We start from the raw sequence: 22,572 nt of genomic DNA, 5'->3' as shown, positions 1-22,572 counted from the left end.
AGCTATTTTGTTGTTGATGCTACGAATATTAAGATGAGCTATCAGGAGAGAGTTGGGGGGCTTGGTAAGTGTCTGTGTGATTGAATTTGTTGGTGTATCAGGCTGTGTAGCTGTGATAGTGGTAGGACCTGGGTTAGGGTGTATATCACCATCTAACAGGGAGTGGACCTGAACTTTTAGGATGAGTTGTAGAAGTTTAAAAATTAGGTTCTTATTTTTTCTAGCTAGTGGGTTACATTGAGAGATGTGATGGAGTCTATGAAATATGGCTGCTGAGTACTTAGCTGAGCTGGGGAGGTTGCTAACACTATGAGTGGAGCTGGGGGTAAGGACAGAGGTGTGTGTGATGTGGGTATGCAGTCCTAGGAATCTATGGTGTTCGTAGAGAGTAAGTAGATAGGGAATGATAAGTATAATTAGGAGTAACAATAAAGGTAAGGGTTTACAGGATCCTTGAGCCATTTGTTTAGGTTAAGGTGGTTAAATGTAGGGATATTTACTCGTTCTGCAATCACATAATTCTGGAGGAAGCTACTGTCCAAAAAATGTGATGCATCCTTTGATCTGGAGTAACATTCAATGAACACTGAACTTTTGACACTGCAAATATATACACATTTGAGAAGCTTTCACTTGTAACAGCTCTACTTTATTTTCCCTGAAAGCTATTACATACTCTGTGCAACTCACATATTTTAAATTCTATATATTTTACATGCAGAAAATTTTGTAAAAAGCAACAACCACAGTTTATAATAAAAGCATAACTACATTTAATTCAACTTAATACAACATTTCTATATGTTTTACTGAAAGACGGTTGCAAGTTTCATTCAACCTGTCATGCTTCTCTGCCTTCTTAGCCTTAGATTTTCTTATGAAATCGCCAAGAAACTAACCCTGAGCATTACGGATGTATTTTATTTTACACTACCCAGTCCCCCATTTTGACTGACTGTCTGCATTTCTATGGCTGATACCGCTGTACTGCTGAATGACATATGGCAGGGCTGTAGTCCCAAACCGCCTCAAAGAGGCTTACTATTCTGCCCACTATCTGTGTGTAATGACTACTTTAAAGGATTATGATCTGTAGCTATTGTGAATTCTCTACCATACAAGTAGGCTTGCCATTTTTATAAAGCTCAAACTATTCGTAATTGTTCCTTTGCCCCAGCCGCATATGATTTTGCCCTTAGTTGGTATATGTGACAAAGGTGTGCTGACGGATGCTCATCTCCCTTTGAAGAGATTTGTCTAAGTGCAGACCCTTATCCATGGTTTGAAGCATCTACTTGCATGGTAAATTCTTGGATATACTCAGGACTATCTAGTACAGAGATCCATTCAAAGCCTCCTTAAATTTATGGTAAACCCATTGAAAAGTCAGTGTCCAGACAAACTTGAATGGCCTTGGGGGGATACACTCATTAAAAGCAGTGGCTACCATGTGACAGTTTAGCTCAGACTTTTTACAATGCCCTGCTTTCATGAGAAATGCAGTTATCCTTTTTTTTGGAAAAGGAATAGGCCGTGCCTAAATAACCTGCACTTTGTCAGGCTTAGCTCAAATTTTGACACCACCCACCTAATGGAAAAGATAAATTATTTCTACCATTCCTAAATGACATTTTTCTATCTTAGTAGTTAACCTAGCTCTTTCTGCTCATCACCTCTGTGACATGTCACACATATTCCTGCCAGGACCAACTCAAGACTGAACTATCATGTATGTGAGAAATAACATTGTCTCTAGGTCTTACAAAACTGATAGAGATATTTTCACCCCAAATAGTATTAAAGCAACCCAAATGGGGTAATAAATGTTGACCTGTCCCTTGCTGCGGGTATCAGGGGTACTTGTCAGTAGCCCTTGGGTCGGAGGGGTTACATAGTATGACGCCACTTTGTCTCTACTAGGTAGAGAGGATACATCCACTTCTGTGTGACCATCAAGTTTCCTATAGTCCACACAAAATCTGATGTTCCATCCCTTTTTGGCACCAACATTATTGCTAAGGCCCAAACACTGTTGATGCTTGCAGTACCCCAAACTCTACATCTCCTGCAGTTCCTCTCACATGGTCTGCTTGACTTGCTTGACTTGCATAGGCATCCTGTAAGAAGCTTGTTAGACTGACCATTACATTTCAAGTCCACATGGTGCTCTAGTAGTTGGCAGCACTGAATACATCCTCAAATACCCAAAGCATTGCTTGAATTTCATGAATTTTTGTAGGGAATAGCTGATGTGATCATACAACATCATGTAATGAGACATTTGTTCAATCCTTACACAGGAAATATACCAGCATTTCCCCCTCTGATTCATCTTGTAATCCACTGCATGTGTTAAGTACTTGGTTTTCTCTGTCATGATAGGAATTCACCATACTGACATGCTCGAGTTTGTGTTCCTGTTTTTTGAATAGTAACTCCATCATATAATTAGCATTACTTACTTTACCTCACCAGTGAAATGTCCCTCTGATGCTGCCTGCAGCTTATTCTGCTGTACAGAGAGAAGCACCAGAAGCACCATCACTATTTGTCAGACACGATACTCTCACGCTGTAACTGTTCAGTTATACTGGGCTTTTACTACTGCCGTTCATATGTGAACCCCATAAAGTCCTTAAACCTATTCCTGAAATTCAGCAAACTCTCCTAGTAGTAATCACATTCTCCCTCCCACTCATAGAAAATTAGGGTCTATATCAGAACATCGAAGTATTAAAACTTCGAATGCTGTGATATCGAACACTATTCAGCTAACGCTAAGAATAGCAAAGCTGCAGAACAGCAAATTCTTTCCTCGGAAAAGAATTCGGTTGGCCGTTTCTGTGGCTTTGCTAGTCTTAGCGCTGTGGTGGAAAGTTACGGGTTGGGTTCAGGTAAGTGTGCTATTGTTTGTAAGTTAGGGTTAGGGGCGGGTTAAGTGAGTTAGGTTTAAGGCGTGCGTTAGGCGTGTGTGTGATAGTGACAGACTTTAGGGTTAGGGGTGGTTTAAGTGAGTTAGGGTTAGGCCGCGGGTTAGGGGAGTGTGCGATAGTGATGGACCTTAGGGTTAGGGTTTGGGTTAAGGTAAGTGGGTAGATAGTAGTGTATGTTTAGTTTAGTGTAGCATTAGATGTAGGAATTTAAGTGTATGTGTGTGGTTGCTGTTTGTTTGATGTGCTTGTGTTATGTGTATGTGTTTTGGAGCAGCAAATTTTTTCCATGGGAAAAAATTTGCTGTTCTGAATGCTCGATATGTTCATGTTTATATGTTTTGGGGCCAATGAAATAGCGTTTGCTATTTTCATCTTTCAATAACGTTATATAAACGCGAAAATTAAACGTGGGACCCTCCTATCCTGTCATCATAAAGTAGTTCAAATGCCCAAAAAAAAATGTTGATTCTTGGGATGGCACTCTATATGCAAAAACGAGATGGGTAGGCAGTTATCCCACTTCCAGTTAACTAGTCTGCATATGTTTATTGTATGTTTTTGAGAGTAGAGTTATAAGAAGCTATTTGCTTGTGGATGTTAGGGGGTAGTTATTAACTGCTTTGTCCCGCAGAGCTTCTAGAAACAAATTAGTATGTCTGTCATGAAATTAATCCCTCCCTCTGTCAGTAGTTCCCAGAGAGATTCCAACCAGCTAAAAATATCTAGCAGAACATTTGCTACCTTTCTGTCTCAGTAGAAGACAAAGCCACAAAACCATTGATTTATAGTAATTAGTAGCATAATCTACATCTACCAAGATAGAACTTTTATCATTGATGCTCTTTAAACTAAGAGGCATCACCAAAACAGTGGCTACCCTGTAAAGGCAACAAAACAGTGACTACCCTGTAAAGGCACCAAAACAGTGGCTACCCTGTAAAGGCACCAAAACAGTGACTACCCTGACAGTGACTACCCTGTAAAGGCACCAAAACAGTGGCTATCCTGTAAAGGTACCAAAACAGTGGCTACCCTGTAAAGGCACCAAAACAGTGACTACCCTGTAAAGGCACCAAAACAGTGGCTATCCTGTAAAGGTACCAAAATAGTGGCTACCCAGTAAAGGCACCAAAACAGTGACTACCCTGTAAAGGCACCAAAACAGTGGCTATCCTGTAAAGGTACCAAAACAGTGGCTACCCTGTAAAGGCACCAAATCTTACATTTAATTTCTTCCATGTAACTTTTTAATATCTCTTACACAACTTGCAGTATCTTCTCCTGTCTGTTGCAATGACTGGTCAACAAAAATTTTCATAAGCCTTTTTGCTTACTTTATACCTAAATGACCTGAAAAGGAAATATCATGGACTATGACCAGATGTTTCTAGTAGTATGCCCCTTGAACATCCAACTGCTGCATCACTTCTTCCTGTAGCTCTCCTTTAGGAATCTATTCTCTGAACTCTTCCCTTTGTCTCAATATATGGGCTGTCTCCTGCCCTTAAAAATCAGATGCCACTTTGGCTATGTCTGTTACATTCTATAAGGTGGAGTCTTTGAGCTGTGTTTATTTCACCTCTCTCTTTGTAAACCCACCAAGTTTCCCTCCCAATGAAAGTTGTATTTTTCAACATCTGTGCCTTAGATTCAGACTTGCTGTCCCAAATAGTCTCTCTCACTGCAGCGACCCCTTCAGAGGTAGCCCAGTACACCTTGACAGGTGAGATTTAAATTTAGTCTTGTTGGTAGTACCTAGCTCTTAGTCTGGAGAAACACATCACCAACTGCTACTGGTGGCCTGGACATGGGCTGTTGTCTCCCCTGCTACCTTATACACGATTGTCTTAATGCCTCGCTGTGTGTAACTGCATGCACACAAGGTGACGTAATCAGTGTCATCATTTATCAGGACAGATGATTGTATATCATCAGACAGTGCCACCTGCTTCGGCCCCTACCATAATTATTAGCAGCACATATTATATAGTGACATGAGTACACATTCAGTTATAAAACAGAAAAAACAATCGCTAAGATTTTTTCATATATTAAATATATATATATATATATATATATATATATATATATATATATATATATGGGTCACCTTTAGATGCCCGACAACGCGTTTGGCCGACACGGAATCCGACGGGATGAGAATACCGACAACGCAGATGACCGACAAGGTGAGAACCCGACGGACTCGGTAAGTGTGCGATCGAGTGAGGGATTTAGTGTTAGGGAGCGGACAGGTAAGTGTGCGATAGTGAGGGACTGTGGGTGTAGGGGTGGGTTAAGTGAGTTAGGGTTAGGGTGCAGGTAGGGTGTGTGTGCGATAGTGAGGGACTGTGGGTTTAGGGGTGGGTAAGTGAGTTAGGGTTAGGGTGCAGGTAGGGTAAGTGTGAAGTAGTGTCGGACCTTAGGGTTAGGGTTTGGGTTAGAGATAGTGCATGTGTTATGTAGTGTACTGTGTTGTTTACGTGTAGTGTGTTGGTGTAATGGTTTTCGGTGTTTTGCGTTGTCGGCGTTTTTTGTTGTCGGTCTTTTGGTGTCGGTCATTAGTGTGTCGGGCAAACGCGATTTCGAGGATATAAAGGTGATCCATATATATATATATATATATATATATATATATATATATATATATATATATATATATAATTATTAGTCAGTTCAATTTAATACTACATGGATTGCCCAAGTTCTGTCTTCCCTAAAATATCACCCCTCCTACTTAACATTACTCTGTATGTATTGTTCCCACATATTCCATTTATTTCTATGTCATTTACTACTTCCTCTCACTAATGATCCCACCTTCAGCTCTTTTATCTTTTTTTTACAAAACCCAATAATTCTGTTAAAGCTGTTGTAGTTTTTGATTTCCATTTTCTAGTAATTGCTTTCTTGGCAACCAAAAGCATTAAACTTAGTAGGGCCTTACTATGTCTAGACAATTCAGTTCCTATATACCAGCTCAAAAAAATATTTCCTCAGTTACAATAATTTCCTACCTCAACAATTCCAACAAAGTACCCTGTAAGAAATTTCTGAAATCTACCAACTCACTGCATGCACAAAAAACATATTCCCAAGTACTCCTGTCTTTCCCAACACATCTCCAGCAATTGCTGTCTATCTATAGATAAATTCTCTGAAGTCTGTTTGGGGTATAAAAACACCTATGTGAACACTTCCATGCAAAAAGCCTAAACTTTGTAGATTGTGCTGCATATGTGAGAGCTATACAAATATCCCCTTATTGTTTATTTGTATATTGCCTTTCCATTCTTTTACTTTATTTATTTGAAATTTGCTGACCAGGAAAGTCTGACTGAGCCAGAGCCCTTTTTTCAGCCGAGGCTTGTGGAGGAAAGCTCCACATGACTACAAAGTACATTATACAAAAATAAAATACATAGCTTCCTACAGAATTGTGTTACATTTTCAACATACAGAGTTTGATATTTGTTAAATTTTCAACATACATGTTTACATAGTCAACACAGATAGTTCAAGACATTACATTTTCCATAACATATTGTGTACAAAGTGTAGAAAATTGTGTTTTTTTAATTAGGATACTTTGTTATGTTAGTATAGGAGGAACCCAGGAGCCGAGATTGGTGGATCGCAGGAAAAAAGGCTATCAGTGGGTCCTGAAATATGACAATAACAGGGTGAGCAGTACCGGCTGTGGAGGGGAGAGCCTAAGTGTGCAGGGGCATAAATTGTTTAGTAGCTAACTGAGTCTTTGGCTAGGAAGAGAGAGGAGGCAGGCAGGATAGGATTTGTTTTCAGCACAGTTTTCTGTTAATGGATGAGTGCCAAAGACAAACAAAAAAAACTAGGGAAGGGAGAGACTAGGATTGGTGTTAAAAGATGCAGTGGGGTGTGTGAGAGAGGTGGGGGGATTAGTCAAACAAGAAATTCATGTGATTGTGAACAGCTATTGTTTAAAGTAAATTATATAATGCAGAAAATAAAATGCTTTTAACACAATTTGAGGAATGTAATATTAGGAGTCTTCATGCTCTGTGTGATGTCTCCACTCTGGCCAGTAATCAAGTAGCCTGCATCCTCACCACCGACACTGGAGAGGGGCATTTACTTGGAATACAAATGGATACACTCAGTATTTCCAGATGCAGACCTATCTGCATCAAGCACAATTTCCCTTAAGAGCACACAGGGAACACAATCAGCCCGGGGTCTTGATTTCTCTATCTCTGTCTTTCCCCAGTAATACTCTGCACTGGCACAGCTGTGTTCAGCACCCTCTCTGTGAAACCAGAGCTTCATGAATTTGCTCGAAGTAGCTTTCACACACACTCTTTCAGATTTAATTTTCACACACACACACACACACACACACACACACACACACACACACACAAACACACACACACACACACATAAACACACACACATAAACACACATGGGAAACACTGGCACAGATTAAATTCTGTACCAACTTTGCCCAGACTATAAGGTAGGTTCTCTGCCACCAGTCAGTTACTATAAGGCTCTTAAAAGGGTATCCAATTGTACTAAGTGAAGTTAATAGTAATACAAACAGTGATGTTAACCAAACAGCCAGGTTTTTAGGAGTGGCCACAGTTATCACCAAATAAATATATGCAAATACTCTCAAAGATTAAGTATTTTCTAAAAAGACCAGCCACAATGAAAAGTTTAAATATATTTAATAATAATAAAAGAACAAGAAAATACTAAATATTTATTTATAGTAAACACCAGAGTTTCAGCCACATGAAATATTAAAAATAACACAGCTAGAAAGATTCACACAGTTACAGAAAAACAATACTTAACTATTCTCACTATATTTTCCTGACTAATCTAAAGAGTACTAGTCCCTGTTCACTTAGTAGAGCAAGGCAAGATGAAGTAGGTGAGTGGTCTTTCTTCTTGGTCAGGTTTAAAAAACAGAGTGCTCCTGAGCCTTCAGTCTTCTCTAATATTAAAACATTATTTCTGTACAGAATAACATCACATACATCTGGTCATCTGACGTCTGGTTCCCATGCAGCCCCCATTGCTGGAAGCTGTCAGGATTTAGCACCTATTTCTTACCATACACACAGCTAGAGCTTTACTCAGATCTGCTGCTGCTCCTGGAAATCATAAAACCATTTTAACACTTCTACTCTTCCTACAGAGCTAATAAGTCAGGCTTCTCACAGACATTTCATCTCTGGCTGCAATCAGAACTTTAAGATACAATATGGCCTAATTTAATTTCAGCAATTTTTTCAAAGTTTGCTGCAGGTGGATTTTCTCTTCCAGTATCCTCTGTTAAAACATAGCCATTTAATTCATTTACAATAATACATGTACATTTCTTTTTTTTTTTTCCAGCAGGGCACACTGTTGATATATTTTAACACAGGCAACCTTACAAATACATTTTTAAACACAAGCAGTTCTACAAATCAGTTTGATTCACAAATAACATATAATTCTTTACAGAACTCCAGCTAGCTTATACTAGCATATGTTGCACATCCACTGCCCTACTTCTCCTGTCATGGCTGTCAATACCTCCTATCATCACATCTCTCCCCCCTTTGAAGACTCAAGCTAGTTTTTCAATTGCCCTTTGAGAACTGTTGCTTGAGAGAAATGAGCCTATCTGAGAAAACATTATCCCATACCTTGTCTTCAGATTCCATCTGCCTTGGCATTGCTGACCTCACTATAATGCTGCACTGTCATATCATATGCTTGCAACCCCAGGCTCCATCATAGTAACTTGTCATTTTGCTGGCTGGCTCGCACTAGCCATAGATCCCCCTCAGACTCCTCTTGCCTCCTAATGCAAGTACTTAGCACCAGGGCCTCCCTATCATGGTAAGGTTTCATCATGTTAACATGGTATAATTTGTGCCCCTGCCTCCTGCCTAGCAGTTCTATCATGTAGTTAACATCACTGACCTTTCCTATCACATTGAAGGGTCCTTCCCAAGCTGCCTGCAGCTTATTGTGTCTGACAGGAATGAAAACCATAACCTGCTGCCCCACAGCATATCTCTGGTCCAAGCATTCCTGTCATACCAGACCTTTTTCTGCTGTTGGTCTCCCGCCAGGTTCTCCTAGGCCAAGCCCGTGAGCTCCCAAGCCTTGCCAATGAGGTTTAGGACTTATGCCACAACAGACTTCTTGTGGGATTCAAACTTACCCTTCCACTCATCACGAATCAAATCTAAAGGCCTCCTCACAATATGTCCATACATCAATGCAAATGGTGAAAAACCTGTGGATTCCTTGAGTACCTCTTTATATGCAAACAGAAGATGGGGCAAATATTTGTCCCACTCTCTCTTAAACTGGTCTGTAAATGCCCATAGTATGGTCTTTAGTGTAGAGTTTAACCTCTCCACAAGACCATTAGTCTAAGGATGGTAGGGGATAGTCTTTAGGTGCTTCACCCCACAGTGTTCCCACAGACAAGCCAGCAGGTCTGATATGAAATTGGCACCTCTTTCAGTCAGTATTTCTCCTGGGAAACCTACCCTGCTGAAAATCTCTAGCAAAGTATTTGCCACCTTCTCTGCCTTGATAGAGGACAGAGCCACTGCCTCAGGGTATCTGGTAGCATGATCTACTACAACTAGGATATATTTCTTCCCTGTGGAACTTGGAGTACTCTGAAGCCTCACAATATCCATAGCTAGCCTCTGAAATGGCACCTCAGTCATAGGCAAAGGCATCAAAGGAGCTTTGACTTTGTCTCCTGCCTTGCCTACATCTTGGTACTGCTCACAGTTCCTGCAGTACCCTGTTATATTTCTTGCAATCCCAGGACAATAAATGTTCTGCATAATGCATCTCTCAGTATGCTTTATGCCCATATGACCTGCAAAAGGAATGTCATGGGCTATGGCTAGAAGTGCCAGATGGCAGACTGTAGGCACTACCAACTGTTGTATTACCTCACCCTCTAGTTCTCCCAAAGGGTCCACTCTCTATACAGTAACCCTTTGTTCCAGTATACAGACTCCCCTTTTCCTTGAGAATCAGGTGCCTCCCTAGCTACATCCATCAAGCCTCTTAGTGTAGGGTCTGAGAGCTGATTCTGTCACAGCTCTACTTTTGTGACTCTTCCCAGTTCTCCTTCCACAGGACATATGGTATCCTCTCACAGCAGTGTCTCACTGTCAGCCAGGGTACTACCACTCACCTCTGCCCTTGAAGTCAGTCTGTCCAAGGAAACATCGCTACCTACCAGCAGCTGTGGCTCACCTTCAAGATGACTGCTTTGGGGTAGCTCCCTCCCTGAAATAGCCACACAACCATCCCTGGCTTCAGGTGTGGTGTCTGTCTGGATCTCCCCAAGGCTATCAGATGACATGCCTGTTTCCAAGCCTGACTGCTTGTAACTGTATGCCCACAAGGTACTGCCTTATCAAAATCATTCCCTATCAAGACATCTGCAGGGATATCCTCAAACATGCCTACTTGCTTCCTTCTTTTTCCACCCTTCCAGTCAAGGTGAACCCTGGCCAAAGGCATTTGGAATGGGGTCCCTCCTAATGTTCTGACTGGAGTGGACTGCCCAAGCAAGCACTGCTCCTCTTTAGCCACTGCAGGCTTTACATTGGTTATGTCAGAGGCTGTGTCTCTCTTGGCAGTGACCTGTTTTCCATCCACTAGGATAGGATATAACCTCTTGTGATAGTTCAGTAATCATGTTGTCGCCAGACACCTTACCACTGGCATACTGTTATTCCCACTTGCTGGCTCCGCCACCTTACCTCCATGGACATATATATGATACATGGCCCCACTGGTTACATTTAAACATTTAACATTTGATCCTGGCTGTGTACCTGAACTAGTGGCTTTCCCTGTTACTGGTGTACTTTGTTGGGGTGGCTTAGGCTGCCCACTATGGGTTCCCTTATATCCATGTGCAGCACTGGGCATCCCCTTCCTGTGCAGTGATGCCCTGCTTGTAAGTAGTTATTTTCTTGGTCTGCCAACCAGAGTCTCATGTCCTCAGGCAAAGTACTAAGGGCTTGTTCCCCTCACCAAAAGGTCTGCCAGTCCTTCAAAAGTGGTGAACTGACATGCACTCACCAACCTATGAAGATAAGTGCTTAACTCAGCAATATAATCACACGCACTTTCATCTGCCATGCGTCTGTGCTCACAATTTTTTTTCTGTATGCTTCAGCTGTTAAATTAAAACATTCAAGTAAATACCATGGAGTAAGAGTGTCAGGAACCGTACCCAGAGCCCTTGGTCAACATTATACTGTTTACATATTCTTTCAAATATATGAATCAAACTATCAAAATTATCACCCTCTGTAAATTGTGGAAGAAATTTACTGACCTATGTGGCTACTTCCATGGCCCTGGCAAAGAGTCAGCATCTCCTCCTCATGCTGACCCTACTTCTCATTTTCTTCAGCCTCCAAATGCCACAGTCTCTCTACTGATTCTAATTCCAATCCTTTGGACTCCAGTTCAAGTCTCTTTAACTCCAGACAGATTTGTAAGTCCTCTGAGGAAAACTTGAACTGTCCTTTTTCTGATAGCTGCACATTCCCATCATCAGACTGGTTATCCAACTTGATGCTAGTCTGAGTTGTGACTAAGGCTGAAATAATTTCCAACATAGTCAGGTTGGCATGCAGCAGTCTTTTAGCTTCACACATCTTGGTCAATTGGTTCTTTGTCAGCTTACCATAATCCTCTGCTGACATATTTGCCTGCTTTCCCTGACTAAACTAAACTAACAAAAAATAAATAAAAACTGTTGTGGTATGAAACTCAATGTATACTGTGTGGCTGCTGGGAGAATGCATACATTTAATGACAACTGCTTACAGGCTACAGGAGTTCAATATCCACACCGCTGCTCGCCAATATGTGACATCCCCACTCTAGACCAATAATCAAGGAGCCTGAATCTTCACCACTGACACTGGAGAGGGACGTTCACTTGGAATACAAATGGATACACTCAGTATTTCCAGATTCAGACCTCTCTGCATCAAGCACAGTTTCCCTTAAGAGCACACAGGGAGCATGATCAGCCTGGCATCTGGATTTCTTTATATCTGTATCTCCCCAAGTCCCCACTAAAGCTCTCCACTGGCACAGCTGTGTTCAGCACCCTCTCTTTGAAACTAGTGCTGTGTAGCCCTGCACCAAGTAGCTGACACATACAATCTTTAAAATGTATTTTTCACACACACACACACACACACACACACACACACACACACACACACACACACACACACACACACACACACACACACACACACACATCTGAGAAAGGCTGGTACAGATTACCCACTCTACCAACTTTGCCCAGACCATAAGGTAGATTCACTGCCACTAGTCAGTTACTATAAGGCTCTTAAAAGAGTATCTAATTATGCTGTGCGAAGTTAATATTAATACAAATAGTAATGTTGACCAAACAGCCAGACTTTTATTAGTGGACATAGTTATCACCAAATAAATATATGCAAATACTCTCAAAGCTTAAGTACTTTTAAAGGACCAGCCACAATAAAAAGTTTAAATATATTTAATAATAAATAATAAAAGAACAAAAAAATACTAAATATCTACTTACAGTAAACATCAGCGTTTCAGTCACAGGAAATATTAAAAATAACACAGCGGGAAAGATTCAAACAGTTACAGAAAAACAATACTTGATTATTCTCACTATATTTTCCTGACTAATCTAAAGAGTCCTAGTCCCAGGTCACTTACTAGCACATGGCAAGATGAAGTAGGCGAGTGGTCTGCCTTCTTGGTCAGGTTTCAAAAAGAGAGCTCCTAAGACTTGTCTAATACTAAAACATTATTTCTGTACAGAATAACATCACATACATCTGGTCATCTGACTTCTGGTTCCCATGCAACTCCCCTTGCTAGAAGCTGTCAGGATTTAGCACCTATGTGTTACCATGCACACAGATAGAGCCTTGCTCAGATCTGCCACTGCTCCTGTAAGTTATAAAACCGTTTTAACACTTCTACTTCTACAGAGCTATTAACCCAGCCTTCTCATAGACATGTTGTCTCTGGCTGCATTCAGAACTGTAAGATACAATCTTTATGGCCTAATTTAATTTCATCAGTTTTTTCAAAGTTTAATATAGCTTGACTGTGATTAAACTTTTCTCTTCCAGTATCCTCTGTTAAAACATATACATTTAATTCAGTTACAATAATATACATGCATTTATTTTCTTTCCAGCAGGGCACACTTTTGATACATTTTAACACAAGCAACTTTACAAATCAGTTTGATACACAAATGACATATAATTATTTACAAAACTCCAACTAATTTATGTTGGCATATGTTACACATGCACAGCACTACTTCTCCTGGCTTGGCTGGCAATACCGCCAATCATTACACTGTAATCCAAGACAAAGCATATTACTGCATTCAGATCCAATAAATGTGAAACAAACATAGTGATTTCAAACATTAGGCCGTTTATTAATTGTATGTATGTTAATCAGGCATTAGGTTACACATTTCCATGGTAAGAGGAGGGTATGTATGTATGTATGTATATATATATATATATATATATATATAAATATATATGTATACACACACACACACACACACACACACACACACACACACACACACACACACACACATGCATATATATAGGCAGTACAGAGATATTAAACTCCTGTCACACTGCACAAAAATGCTGGGAGGGTGTTTGATAAATGAATGTCCAGAGTAGTAGAAGATACAATAGAAGGTGAGCCTTTTGGATTCAGATCAAGATGCAGAATGATCAGCCTGATGTTTGCAGTGAAGCAGAAAATAAGCTGCAGATGAGAAGAGAGTTCAACTGAGCATTTCTAGACTTGGAGAAAGCATATGACAAGGCTTCCAAGAAAGATGATTTGGGCAGTCTTGCAATGCTTCAAAGACCCAGAAACATTGGTAGAATTAGTGCAGGCTATGTACAAGGACACCCCATGACACAAGTATGAACAGTGCTTAGATTATAAGAGGGGTTCTCCGTGGGAGTGGGTGTGCATCAGAGTTCATTTATGAGCCCACTATTGTACATACTGGTGACGGACTATATTAACAACAGGTCGGAGAGGATATATGAACAGAGCTGCTGTATGCAGACAATGTGGCATTGCTAGCATAGTCAGAGCAAGAACTTCGGCAAATGATAGGGGACTGGAATGCAAAACTAAAGGCACAGGAAATGAAACTCAGTACAGACAAGACAGCTGTCATGGTAGCAAATGTGGGAAATCAGAAGAAGCTATAAATTGAGACAGAAGGGAGAGTAATCAAATAGGTTAGTAGTTTCAGGTATCTAGGAGGGGTGGTTGTGGAGAAGGGAATTTTGAACAAGGAGGTCAAAACTAGAACTGGATTTACTGCAACCAACAGGCATAGATAGCCTTGGGTAGTGTATTACAGAAGAATCCAAAGAAGTTGAAATATAAGGTGTACACCACATGTGCTGAGGTCTGAGCACCTGGACAAAAAGAAAAAGTTGGAAAGCTGACTTATTTTTAATTTAAAAATAATAGTCAAGTTTTTCTAAATTTAAATGCCATTTCTTTTCTTTTTTTAAATGAGGCACTGCATCCCAGCAGCCAGTAACACAAGCCACCCCTACAACCAATAAAAGCATTAAACTCATTGTTCCAGTCAAGAAGCCAGAACACTGCTCCAGTCTGAATGCACAATCTATGGAATGAACCAGCCATTTAAATGACTGTAGTTACATGCACAATAATGTTTTTTTCTGTCCCCTTTCTTGATTAGCTCCAGTTCACATTTTTTTGAAGTATCAGACAGTGTCCTAAAGAGCACTTGCTTTTTCCTTGAGTATAGGAAGTATAGCTATACTGTCGTTCAAACCTGGGGGATGTGTGGCATTAAGCCTAAATTGCCACATAATCTAGAGGTTTTCCACATTTAGTTTCAAATCTCCTCCTCTCTCATTGCACATTACTTTGTCTATCACAAAGAAGATGAATTTTTTTGAAATTAATGCAAGTTGTGCTATGCCTATATAATGCATTATGAACATTCTTAGTTCTAATGGCCCTAACGTTTTCAGCTATTCTCTCCCTGAGCCTCCGTACAGTTTTATCTACATAAAAACTCGTGCAGCTGGTACAGGTTGCTACATATACTAACATACTGGTGTTACAGCTGCACCTCCCCGGGCAACTTAATGTATGGTTATGGCCAGGGATAGACACATAAGGGCCATCATTAATATACTTGCAGGTCCTGCATGTCCCACACTTGTACATTCTGGATATTTGAAACCTGCGAGTGGAATTCTCCATGATGTTTTTATCTTCACCTCACAATTTATGTCCAAAATTTTGTTGTACAACAGATCTTTGGATGATTTTGATCCTTTGGGAAGGAGATGACCAGGAAGTGAATGAGTTGCTGGAATTCCATAATAGTACAACTTCCTTTTTCAGGTTCACAAGTTTTTGGCATCCGAGTGAAATCAATTATTTGGACCTTCATCTAAATTTTGATGGGGTGACCCTTGAAAGTAGTATTCATAGAAAGAAAACCTTTTCTAATTCTATGTTCCACTTCAACAGCTGTCACCCTTACCACCAGAAGAAGGGGATCATCAAAGGCTGTTTAGACTGGTTAACAACGCTGACATCTTTAAAAGTGAGTTTAGGGATGTTTTTAGATAGGGGCTATCCCCTCAAATTAACTTTGAAGGTTAAGCATGAGGTTTTGAAGAAGATAATATCTTCTACCAGCCTATTCTTAGTGCTGGATTACCTGATAAGTCCCCTCAAAACCAGCATGACAACAATACCACAATGGTCCCTAGGTACAACCATCTTGCCCAAGACATTGTTTCAGCTAATAACAATGCATGGCACTCGGGTCTCAAAGATACACACTAGGATATACTCGGTTCTAAACCTAAGATAGTGTTTAGCAGATGGACATATGTCAAAAACATCATGGAGAATTCCACTCGCAGGTTTCAAATATCCAGAATGTACAAGTGTGGGACATGCAGGACCTTCAAGTATATTAATGATGGCCCTTATGTGTCTATCCCAGGCTATAACCATACATTAAGTTGCCTGGGGAGGTGCAGCTGTAACATCAGTATGTTAGTATATGTAGCAACCTGTACCAGCTGCATGAGTTTTTATGTAGATAAAACTGTACGGAGGCTCAGGGAGAGAATAGCTGAACACATCAAGGCCATTAGAACTAAGATGTTCATAATGCATTATATAGGCATAGCACAACTTGCATTAATTTCAAAAAATTCATCTTCTGATGCTACTCAATGCCAGAAGTCTAAATCTCAAAATTCACTCACTCGAGGCACTCCTTAAAATGGAGAACATCGATATCTGTGTAGTGACTGAGACCTGGTTCAAGGCTCCAGAGAGCACCCCTGCACTACCAGGCTATAACTCATACCACACATTTCAGCCTTGTAACCTGGACCGGAACACCAATGGCGGAGGTGTATCCATATTCATTAAGGATATCCACACCTCCAGGCTAGTTGCTCAGCATAATGCAGCCGAGGTTATCCAAGTGCAACTAACTCTGGGCAAAACTGCAATCCAAATTGTAGCTTGCTACAGATCACCCACCATGCCCCAGGATTCCCACTCCTCTTTTCTTGATGTAGTGGAAAATATTAGGGTTCAACCAAACACTCTAATAATGGGCGACTTCAACTACCCCACCATTAACTGGGAAAACTACTCATGTACCAACTCCTTCGCTCAACGCTTTCTGGAATTCATAAACTCCAATGCCCTGGATCAACTTGTTCACACCCCCACCAGGGGCAACAATATCCTAGATCTAGTCATTACCAATATGAGTGACCGGTGTTCCACACCTGAAGTCAATGCCTCATTGGTCCGATCCGACCATAAGCTAATTACCCTAGATATCTACATCCTGCATCCACCCCCCATTAAGGAAACCATAATAAAAAATTTCTCCAAAGCCAACTTCATGCTTCTTAAGACAGAAGTGTTCAACTTCATGACACCCATGCAGATGGACAATACAGTTACGACTACTGAATCCTACACAATTGCACTTTATAAGTACTTACATGAGTGCATGGATCGTGCTATCCCAAACAGAACCAAGATGCTATCCTCCAAAAAAAGGAAGCCAATCTGGTGGTCCGCTGCCATAAACAAACTGTACAACAGAAGGAAAAAACTCTTGCAAAAGAGAGTAAAATCCCACGAGTGGAGGAGATCCCTGGTCAGCCTCAGTAAGAAGCTGTGATCCCTAATAAAATCCTCCAAAGCTAGTTACGAAAACAAAATCGCCACTGATTCTAAAGACAACCACAAGGCATTCTATAGCTATGTCAAGAATCTGAATGGCAACACTCAGATCTGCTTTGAGTTACAGCACAATGGCACTAAATATACAGACACAACTGATATTGCCAACATCCTGGCAGATAGGTTCAGCGCTAACTTTCCCCCCTCTCACCCCCTAAAAAGCCCATCTCTATACCGGAAGAATGCAAAGTTCTTGTAATCATGGCTGCACAGGTAAAAACCACACTCTCCAAAGCCAAGAACACAGCATCCATGGGACCAGACAACATCCCAGGCTGTGTTCTACATGAACTACAGAACGAACTGGCACCCCACCTAAGTACCATGTTCAATCATAGCCTCACCTCAGGCTTTGTGCCTGCTTAATGGCATACAGCAACGGTTATCCCATTCCACAAGGGGGGAGCCACCACGGACCCCGGAAAATACCGCCCCATTAGCCTGACAAGCCTGGTCTGCAAGGCCATGGAATGTATCATCATGGAACTTATAAACAAAGACATTGGTAATCTCCAAACTCTGGATCCCACCCAGTTTGGGTTTGTAAAAGGCAGATCATGTCTCCTAAACCTGATAGACTTCTTTGAAGCAGTTACCAAAGCCATAGACAAGGGTAAGGTGGTTCACACAGCCTATCTAGATCTTGCCAAGGCTTTTGACACCATCCCCCACTCTGGAATTATACATAAACTCACTAAACTAGGTATAAATCCCTATGTCACAAGATGGGTTGCCAACTGGCTCACTGACAGAACCCACACTATGAAAGTAGCAGACTCCAAATCCGACTTCAGACCAGTGACAAGTGGAGTACCACAGGGTTCAGTCCTGGGTCCTCTCCTGTATGGTATCTACTTCTCTGAAGTACAGGCTTACACATAAGGTCTTTGGCTAACGAAGTTCGCAGATGACTGCAAACTAGGAGCCATAATCGAAACTCCTAATGATGTGGACATCCTACAAAAGGGCCTCACTGAGACAGATGCCTGGTGTCAAAGCCATGGCCTCAAGCTCAATGCCAAAAAGTGCATTGTCATCCCCTTTGGTAAAAACTGTACCCATGAACTACAACATAGGCGGTAGTATACTTAACACCGAAAGTGTGATAAGAGACCTTGGGACACAGGTGGACAGTAGTCTCTCCTTTGATAATCACATTGCCACAGTAGTCAAGAAATCAAGAGGTCATTGTTCCCCTCTACTCATCACTCATTAGACCCATTATAGAGTACAATGCCCCTTTTGGTATGTACCTCACAAGACATCTCCAACAACTGGAAAGGCCGCAGAAATACCTCACAAAGAGGATTACCGGCCTCAAACAGATGCCCTACGCTGACCGTCTCAAAAAACTCCAGCTTTACTCCGTCGCATATCGCCTACTTAGAGGTGATCTCTGCCTAACATACAAAGCTATGTCAAACCCAGAGCTGTTGGGCATGCTCCACTTAAAGAAATCCCAATCCCTCCGAGCTAGATGCTCTAGGGACCTAAATCTTGTCACCACAATAAACAGAACATGCCGGAGGGATAGATTCCTGTCCCAAAGACTTCCCATACTCTGGAATAAACTACCTATCTATATCAAACAAAGCTCCTCATTAGCACTCTTCAAGAAAAATCTTGATGATTGGATGGGAAATAGGAAATTCACCCTGGGGATCACCTCTGTGGCTCTGCTCGACAGTGGCACAGGAAAATAATTTTCTTGGGTGGCAAAAGCCAGGGTACCTTTTTGGCTGGGCTTGTATAGGCCCCAGAGCCAATAGCCTGGTACCTACCTATGAACCTATGAACCTTTGTGATAGACAAAGTAATGTGCAATGAGAGAGGGGGAGATTTGAAACTAAATGTGGAAAATCTCGAGATTATGTGGCAATTTAGGCTTAATGTCACACATCTCCCAAATTTGAACAACAGTATAGCTATTCTTCCTATACTCAGGGAAAAAGCAAGTGCTGTTTAGGACACTGTCTGGTACTTCAAAAATTTTTAAATATTTTTAGGAGAATATATATATATAGGTTCATAGGTTTATACTAGGCTATCTGCCCTAGGGCATTTATAAGCCTAGCCAGAATGTGTTTGGCTTTCGCCACCCATTTTAAATGAATTTTGCTCTGCCCTTTTTTGAGGTTAGTATACAGTGCCTCTGTCTAACAGTGACACAGAAGTGATACCCGGGGTAAACCTACAATCTCCCATCCACTCATCAAGATTCCTCTTGAAGAGAGTCAATGAAGGACTCTGCCTAACCTAGACTGGGATTTTATTCCAGAGTGAAGGGAGCCTCTGGGTTATGAATCTGTCCCTCCAGCATGTCCTATTTATTTCAGTGCTGAGGTTCAAGTCTCTCGAGCGTGTAGCTCGATGGGATTTGGATTTTCTGAGGTGCAGCATGTCCATTAATTCCGGGTTGGACATGGCTTTATACGTCAGGCACAGATCGCCTCTGAACAGGTGGTATGCCACTGAGTAGAGCTGGAGTTTCTTTAACCGGGCAGCATATGGCATCTGTTTGAGCCCTTTGATCTTCTTGGTGAGGTACTTTTGGGGTCTTTCCAGTTGCTGCAGGTGTCTGGTAAGGTACATCCCAAAAGGGGCATTGTACTCAATTATGGGCCTGATGAGGGATGAGTAAAGAGGCACGATGCCCTCCCCTGATCTAGATGTGAATCCCTTCATGATTAGGTGGGCTATATAAAATGTTTTTCTAACCACTTTGGCCACGTGGTTGTCAAATGAGAGATTGCTATCAACTTGGGTCCCCAGGTCCCTAATTACTTCTTCGGTACTTAATGGATTACCACCTATGTGGTAATTTGTGGGCACTTTGTTTTTGCCAAAGGGGATGACTATACACTTTTTGGCGTTTAGCTTGATGCCTTGGCTCTGGCACCAGTTGTCTGTTTCTATGAGGCCCTTTTGGAGGATGCTTGTGTCGGCTGGAGAGTCGATTATGGCACCCAGTTTGCAGTCATCTGCGAACTTGGTCAGCCACAGTCCTTCCGTGTTGGACTGTACCGCCGAGAAATATATACCGAGCAAGAGAGGTCCCAGGACTGAGCCTTGTGGGATGCCACTTGTAACTGGTTTGCAGTCTGACATGGCTCCAGCAATTCTAACCATGTGGGTTCTGTCCTTGAGTCAGTTTGCAACCCATCTAGTGACATAGGGGTTTATATTTAAGCTGGTGAGCTTATCTATAATGCCCGAGTGGGGTATTGTATCGAAGGCTTTTGCGAGGTCCAGGTAGGCTGTGTGGACCACCTTCCCCACGTCAATGGCCTTGGTGACTGTTTCAAAGAAATCAATCAGGTTTAAGAGGCAGGATCTGCCCCTAACAAAGCCGAACTGGGTAGGATCCAGTGTCTGTAGGTCCCCAATATCTTTATTTATGAGGTCCATGATGATCCTTTCCATAGCTTTGCAGACCAAGCTAGTCAGGCTTATGGGGCGATAGTTTCCAGGATCTGTTGAGGCACCACCTTTGTGGAGAGGGACTACAGTTGCTGTACGCCACTCTTTGGGTACATATCCTGTAGTAAGGCTGAGATTGAACAGTAGTTTTATGTTTGGGTTTAGCTCTTCTTGGAGTTCATGTAGAACGCAGCCCGGGACACCGACTAGTCCCATTGATGCTATGCTTTTTGCTTTGGAGAGGGTGGCTCTTACCTGAGCATCTGAGATGTCAGGGGGGCAGCACTCTGCTGGGATAGATATTTGCCCTTTTGGTGGGGAGGTGGGGGGAGAAGTTTGCGCTGAACCTGTCAGCTAGGATGTTGGCAATGTCTGTGGGTTCGGTGTATTTTTTGTCATTTTGGACTAATTCTGAGCATATCTGGGAATTACCACCCATGTTCCTAACATACCTAAAGAAAGCCTTGTGATTATCCTTAGTGTCCTGTGCAATTTTTCTCTCGAAGCTGGCCTTAGACGATTTTATGAGTGCCCGTAGTTTTTTGCTAATACTGATCAGAGATGCCTTCCCTTTTTGGAATTTTCCTCTATCATTTAGTAGCTTCCTCCTTCTATTGTATAGTTTGTTTATGGCTGGGGTCCACCAGACAGGATGTCTGCCTTTGGAGGATTGGGTCATGGTTTTATTTGGGATCGCATGATCCATGCATTCCTGAAGGTGTTCATAGAATGCATTTATAAAGGATTCTGCGGTCTGGGCCGTATTTTCCACAGGCCCAGGGGCTTTGAAGGATTCTACCTCGGTTTTGAGGAGTGTGAAATTTGCTTTAGAGAAGTTTTTCACTGTGGTTTTCTGGGCAGGGGGTGGGGTCGGGATGTGAATATCCAGTGAGATTAGTTTATGGTCTGATCTTACCAGTGAGGGATACACTTCTGGTCTGGAGCATAGAGTCCCCATGTTGGTGATGATCAGGTCCAGTATGTTTTCCCCTCTTGTGGGAGTGGTAACAAGTTGTTCCATAGCATTAGAGTTTATAAATTCTAGGAACCTTTGGGCTAGGGTGTTGGAGCTAGAGTAATGCTCCCAGTCTATGTTTGGGTAGTTGAAGTCGCCCAATATAATGGTATTTGGAGAGACCTTCATATTTTCCAGTGTTCTCAGGAAGGCCGAGTGGGGTTTCTGGGTTAGGGAGGGAGGTCTGTAGCAGGCTATAAACTGGAAGGCAGTTTTACCCACTGTTAGTTGCACATGGATAGTCTCTGATGCTTCGTGCTGTGCCACGAACCTGGAGGTGTGTGTATCTTTGACGAATATTGATACTCCCCCTCCTTTTGTGGGTCAGCCCAAGTTTTGGGGCCGAAAAGCATGGTATGAGGTATAACCTGGTAGTGCTGGGGTGCTCTCGTTCTTTTTATAAGTACTTTTGAGTTTGATGACTTTTGGTCATGTGCATACAGTTTAAGTATATCATTTTGTATTACCTTATTATTTTAGTGGGCACTATGTTTTTATATCTCTGCATTTAATATGTGATGATGTCACTGTGTGTGGATTGGTCAGTTGTTAGGTGAAACGTGTTATTTAAATTGTGTTTGTATTTCCCAATATTACTCTGATGAAGCCATTTCTATGGTGAAAGTGCTTAGTCGTTGGGACGTTTTGTCTGTGTACCATTAAATTGGTGTTTCTACGTTTGAGTTTGGATTTTTTTATTTTCTTTTACTTAGTTTTGCTTCATTTGAAGTTCCTTTTGTTTTATGAATTACAGTTAATCCTGCAAGTAGTCAACTAACACCAACACAGCAAATAGACTTTATAGGATGTCACTGGAT

General features: G+C 41.6%; 1 protein-coding gene across 1 annotated transcript in view; it reads left to right on the top strand.

Annotated features, from left to right (window-relative positions):
• STAB1 (stabilin 1) overlaps positions 1–22,572 on the top strand; it is a 2,761,215-nt gene that overhangs the window by 2,587,450 nt on the left and 151,193 nt on the right. The window lies entirely within an intron of this gene.

The sequence above is a fragment of the Protopterus annectens genome, chromosome 7.part1 (assembly GCF_019279795.1).
Source record: "Protopterus annectens isolate FY-2018-M chromosome 7.part1, PAN1.0, whole genome shotgun sequence".
In the NCBI taxonomy this organism is placed as follows: Eukaryota; Metazoa; Chordata; order Ceratodontiformes; family Protopteridae; genus Protopterus; species Protopterus annectens.
Note: the sequence above shows the minus strand (reverse complement) of the source record. Positions and strands in the feature narration are given on the sequence as shown.